The sequence below is a fragment of the Rhodamnia argentea genome, chromosome 6, assembly GCF_020921035.1.
Source record: "Rhodamnia argentea isolate NSW1041297 chromosome 6, ASM2092103v1, whole genome shotgun sequence".
In the NCBI taxonomy this organism is placed as follows: domain Eukaryota; kingdom Viridiplantae; phylum Streptophyta; class Magnoliopsida; order Myrtales; family Myrtaceae; genus Rhodamnia; species Rhodamnia argentea.
Window position 1 is genome coordinate 7,371,286 of NC_063155.1, and position 6,578 is coordinate 7,377,863.

Consider the following 6,578-nt stretch of genomic DNA (forward strand, 5'->3'; position numbering starts at 1 on the left):
ATTCAAACTGAGAGATTCTCAAAGGGACAGCAAGGTATCCGACAATCCTACCAATTGAGAGACCGACTTTGCTTAACCGGGAATGATTTTGTGCCATCTAGATTTGATTCTTAATCCTTCATTGTATATCTCCTCAATCCTCCTCATTCGTTCGGATCGATAGTATGTGTCCGAATGCGGCTAATTGCTATTCCGATTTAGAAGTTTCAGGATGTTCACTTTAACGTGGAACTCTCCGCCCATCCTTTTACACATAGGTATTATCATACGTGTATCTAAAAGTGATAGTAACCCTACTTTGATCCAGCAATGGATCGATCATTCACCTTTTTTCCTGAAATTGTATGCTGTAAGCAGTTTCTTTCTGTCGCTCGCGCTGCAACCCTAGAACAGTGGGCAATACAGTCCTGCCATACAATTTACACAATGGTAGACTACAATGCCGGCCCTGAATCCACATCAATCTAGTACTTGCAAAGGAATCAGATCATATTCTTATGCTTTAATGCCCTTCTCCCCCATCCTACAACAACTAAATTTCGTTTACTCTCCTTCTAAACTGAAGAACCCGTCGTGATCCTCTGTGCAAGGAATTTCCATGAACATTGGGAAGAACATAAGGGAATTCAAAAAGCAATAGAAACAAGCCTTCAACACTTGCAATTGCCAATGTTAAACGAAAAGAGTTATTCCTAACCGCAAACTGTTGAATAATCACAGATTTGGCTAAAAGGGGGAGAAAACAGAGTACTCACAAAGGGTCAGACTGAAAACAACAAAAAATTTAGCCCCAGGAGATAAGAAGAGCAACTCTCGGGTCAAGCAGTTTCAGGTGATACGAGGCTAGGCTCATAACCACAAACTGTAGTTAATATCGGAGGGAGGCCAGGGATGTCCAGCGGCAGGTAAGTCGCCCTTTTCAGGAAGAAAAGTGTGAATTGTATTTTTAGGTAAGCATTTACCTGTAACAGATAACATTCCGGGCTCAACCTACCGATGACTGAATAAGTCATGAAGGGATTCCACAGCACGTGATTATCACGTTCATCCCAAAAGCAGATGGAAAGGTCTTCAAGCTTGTCCCCCGTCACTTCCCGTAGTCTCGTCCACTCATCATGATGTTCAACTATAGTCAAGCATCCTCTGAATCCTAGCAGCTCAAGCTCCTCAGGTTCAATCCTTGTCATGAGGCAGGCATATTCATCAGGGGCAAAATCTTGGGGGGTTAGGAGCAATTGATCATTATTATTATGGCGTACTCCAAGGCCGAATTGGCCAACATCTTTGGCACTTGGCCTGCTGCCAAAGTCGTATACATCATTGGGAAATGAAATCAACCGAAACTTCTCATGACGTACATCAAATGATATGATGAAGTCACGTCCTTTTCTAAGGGTTTTCCAGTGACTGCCAACCATCAGGTACATCTAATCTCCTCCACGAACTCGCTCCCAACGTAGTCACTTCGAAGATACTTCGTCCTTCATTAACATATATCTGCAGAACTTTGTACTGTCCTGTTGAAGGATCGGAACCGAGTCCAACTTCATGACCGCTAATATCTGTTTCTCCTGATGTCGGTAATCTTCTATACTCCCTCGTAATGGGATTGCAAACAAAAACAGGATCAAGAGCTGACGGAGAACCTACACATAGCAATACTCGGCAAGTGCCCATGGCTCGAAATCCTTTTAGCGGATCGATGCGAATCTGTCTGACCCTGCATCGCTCTATATCCACCAAAAGAAACGGTTCTGTGGAGTCATCCGCACAAAACGGTTCAAGGATAAGCCCCGGTTGCTTGCAAATGTTGCTACTCAAAAGCTGCTCGATGAAAGCCGGAGATTTTTATAGGTAACACCAGGCCTTGCAGACACATCTGCAGCGTAGGACTGAGTCGATAGGAAGCCTGCATAAAATTTCTGACATAAGCTCTGGCGAAAAGTAGGGAATGCTCTCGTTACCACTGCTGCTTCTTTTCTCTGATTTCTCCATTTAAGACGAAATATATCAATCTCTTCTTAGCTATGTTCCTGCAAGTTACCCACAAATCAGTACCCAAGCTTAAAAAAGAAGCAGAACAAGGCAATACGGAATCTTAAAAGGATCCGTGCTTTCATTTTCACCAATTGCAAAAAGAACTGTTTTACAAATGGGTTTTTCTTTTCTACTTTGTTGTTGAGTCACTGATTGATTTCAACAAGCATAAAATCTGCACAACAAAATGTTATTCTAATCTTAAGTATGTCGATGCACAAAGCAGAGGGTAAAATGCATCACACTTCCTCAAGCTCTCTTTAGTTGAACTCTTTCCCAGCAACATCCTATAGTGCGCTACATAGTAACAGTTCACATGAGATGTAATCTCTCAAACGAACTCCCAGGACGATCCCAGGTTTGGTTAAAGAGGAAGACATGAATGTTTACAAAGGCGATTGGCACCAGCGATGAAAGAAAAGTTTTAGTTCTCGGTCATGCAGTTTCAAGAGAGGCGGGGATAGGCTCAAAGCCAGGTATTGCATCGAAAATCCGAGGGAGGTTCACGGCAAGTGCTGACCTGGAGCAGATAAGAACCTGGGGTCACATGACGTGGATGTTGGGCTCTTCCCGCAAGTCCATCTTGAGGCCTCCGAGATTCTCTCCAGTCGCTTCCCATACCAGCATTTGCTGATTCTTATATCCGACCATGTTCAAGTATCCCCGAAACCGACCGTTTCGAAATGCTTGGTCAGATGCTCGACAAGCCAGCAGATACCAGGAACGGATCCCTGGAGGCAGTGATATGATCCCTTCACTACCATCATCGACGCGCAAAGTGACTTCCCTGAAGAACGACAGGATGCAGTCGGATCAACCCTGAAGTTCATCTTCCAGTGGATGGTCTTGTTCCAGGATCTCAGATTGCATACGCATATCTGTCCGTAATCAGCAATGTTCTCCAAGCGTAATCACCTTAAACCGCATTGTCTTGCCTTCGACCTTGACGTCAGTTCACAGGATTCTGTACCTGTCCCAATGGACGATCCTTCTTCTCGACTAGGCAGTTGCCGGTGCTCCCACATTACAGGATTACAAAGACAGGATCAAGCGACTAGGGAGAAACTAGACAAAGCAATCCCCGGCAAGACCCCATGACCGAAAGTCCTTGAAGCAGCTCAATTCGAACCCGGCGAAATTTGTATCCCAGGGGATCCACCCAACCCAATGGAGCAAACCCCGGAGTTCGTCATCCGGCACACACATGGAGCAACTGTATGACAAACCCTGGGTGTCTATTAACATGCCACTCGTTGAAGACGGGATCTTCCACCAGGTGACAGCAGGACTTACGCATCTGCATCCGTTGCGAGCCTCACTAGTACTTCAAATATGATATCGAGAATGAAAAACCTACTAGGAATCTGAAGTGCAATCAATGTTTTCCATCTTTGCCCGTTCCGCGGTTGAACTTCCTTTTTTCCGGTCGTTGTTCTACAGTTAGATTTCAAGAAGCCCAATAATTTCACAACGAGATACTCTAAAATCCGAAGCACAATTCGATGAGCAAATAGTTTGGTAACAATGAATTGCATCAGAACTCTACTCTTTCGTGGATTCTAAAACAGTATAGCAATTATGAAATTCCACATAGGATCGAAGTCCTGAGTCCCAACGCACCCGGCCACCCAATGTAGTATGGTAACCTTTTTTTGGTATATTATTCCATTTGAGCTTTTGGATCATAAATACAAGCCGGAACATCAGCCTGGCATGACAAATTGTAGGGAAGCAACTTCAATCATACCCACGTTTCCGAAGCGATAGCTAAAACGAAGATATCAACCTACATGAACACCCTTCAATGACATGAAAGCCGTCAATGATCTGATCAGTTCGTAAGAACGTGAACTTCCAAGAAACAAAGATTCATGTTCCGAGGAACGAGGAAAAGAAAATCACATCACTCTTTTTTCAAATGCTGAGCATGAACTCTAGCCAGCAACTCCCGTCATCAGCCCTTGGGAGCTCGTGTAGCAGACAAGAACAGAAGTAAAGTGCACAAATAAGTTCAGATCAAATCAAATGCAGGGTGCATCTACGCGATCAGCAAGATTCTTAGCTAGGGATGCCGTTGTTTAAAGCACCCAAAATGGAAAAGAACAAGAACAAGAAATAAAGTGAACAGTCATGTAAAGCATCAATCTTTTCAATTCAAACAGAGAGATTCTCAGAGGGACAGGAAGGTATCCGACAATCCTACCAGTCGAGAGACCGACTTTGCTTAACCGTAAATGATTTTGTGCCATCTAGGGAACTTTGTTTGATTCTTAATCCATCATTGTACTATCTCTTCAACTCCTTCTAATTCGCCCAGATCGATAGTATGTGTCGGAATGCAGCAAATTGATATTTAGATTTAGAAGTTTCGGGGTGTTCACTTTAACGTGGAACTCTCCTCACATCCTTTTACGCGTAGATATTATCATACATGTACCTCAAGGGGATAGTTACCTTACTTTGATCCAGTGATGAATTGATCTGATTCACCTTTTTCCCAAATTGTAGCCTGCGAGAAGCTTCTTTTGGCCGCTCGCGACCCTAGAACAGTTGCCAAAACAGTCCTTCCATACTTTTTACACAACGGTAGACTACAATGTCGGCCCCGAATCCACATAAACCTAGTACTTGCAAAGGAATCAGATCATATTCTTGTGCTTTAATGTCCTTCTCTGAAAGTTATTGAGCATACCAGGTATCCCAATCTTACCCCATCAAGCATGACTAATTTGCTCATGATTTCCAACAATTTACTCTGTTTTTTTTTTTTTTTCAAAAGTTTGATGGGCTCTAAAATTTCTGCCAGCATAAGCGGATTTGTTTCTAGATTTGATCTCCCTCATGCTACAACAACTTAATTTCGTTGTCCCTCCTTCTAGACTGAAGAACCTGGGAAGAACATAAGTGAATTCAGAAAACAACACAAACAAGCCTTCAGTACCAGCAATTGGCAATCATATATGAAAAGAGTTATTCCTAGACTACAAGTACTTATCCCTCGTTACATTTCTGCACAGGAGCTGCTTGAATAATCACAGATTTGGCCAAACGGGGGAGAAAACACTGTACTCAAAAAAAGGTCAGACTGAAGACAATAAAAAGTTTAGCCCCAGGAGATAAGAAGAGCAACTCTCGGTCATGCAGTTGCAGGTGATACAAGGCTAGGCTCATAACTGCGAACCGTAGTGAACATCGGAGGGATGCCAGGGATGTCCAGCGGCTGGTAATTCGCCCTTTTCGGGAAGAAATATGTGAAGTGCATCTTTAGGTTGGAATGGTTACCATAGCAAGCACTTACCTCTAACAGAAAACATTCATCGCTCAACCTACCAATGACTGCATAAGTCATGTAGGGATTCCAGACCACATGAGTATCATGAAAATCCCAAAAGCAGATGGAAAAGTCTTCGAACTTGTCCCCCGTCACTTCCCATAGTTTCATCCACTCGTTATGATGTTCTACTATAGTCAAGCATCCTCTGAATCCTAGCAGCTCAAGTTCGTTGGGTTCAATCCTTGCCGGGCGGCGGGCATCTTCATCACGGACAAAAACTTGTGGGGGTAGGAGCAATTGGTCATTATTATCAGGGCGTACTCTGAGGCCGAAGTGGCCACCATCTTCGGCATGTGGCCTTATGCCAAAGTCGTACTCATCGTTGGAAAATGAAATCACCCGAAACTTCTCATGACATACATCAAATGATATGATGAAGTCACCTCCTTCTCTAGAGGTTTTCCAGTGAATGGCCCCATTCCAGAATATCGGTTCAAATACTTCATCAAAATCCTGCCAACCATCAGGTACATCCAATCTCCTCCACGAACTCGCTCCCAATGTAGTCACTTCGAAGAACCTTCTTCCTTCATTAACATATGTCCGCAGAACTTTGTACTTTCCTGCTGAAGGATCGAAACCGAGTCCAACTTCATGACCGCCAATATCTGTCTCTCCAGATGCTGGCAATCTTCTGCACTCCCTCGTTATGGGATTGCAAACAAAAACAGGATCAAGAGCTGACCGAGAACCTACACACAGCAATCCTCGGCAAGTGCCCATGGCCCGAAGTCCTTTTAGCAGATCAATCTGAATCTGTCTAACCCTGCGACCCTCAATATCCACCAAAAGAAACGGTTGTCGGGAGTCATCATGCGCACGAAACGGTTCAAGTAGAAGCCCCGGTTGCTTGTCAACACTGCTATCCAAAAGCTGCTCGATGAAGGTGGGATTTTTTGTCAAGTAACACCAGGCCTTGCATACACATCTGCAGCGTAGGATTGAGTCGATAGGAAGCTTGCATAATATTTCTGATATAATCTCCAGGGACAAGTAGGGAATGCGCTCATCACTACTGTTGCTTCTTTTCTCTGATTTCTCCATTGGAGACGAAATATATCAATCTCCTCTTAGCTAGGTTCCTGCAAGTTACCCACATATAAATACAGTACTCCAAGCTTAAAAAAAGAAGCGAACAAAGACATTATAAATGACCCAACAAGGAATCTAAAACGGGATTCAGGATTTCATTTTAAAGAACTTAGTT

The 6,578-nt window shown here is 43.6% G+C and overlaps 1 long non-coding RNA gene across 1 annotated transcript; it reads left to right on the forward strand.

Annotated features, from left to right (window-relative positions):
• The first annotated feature begins 1,268 nt into the window (after positions 1-1,268).
• Positions 1,269-5,967, forward strand: LOC125315624. Its single transcript, XR_007198882.1, has 2 exons — positions 1,269-1,395; positions 5,769-5,967. It is a non-coding gene; the product is annotated as an uncharacterized LOC125315624 (long non-coding RNA).
• Positions 5,968-6,578: the final 611 nt, after the last annotated feature.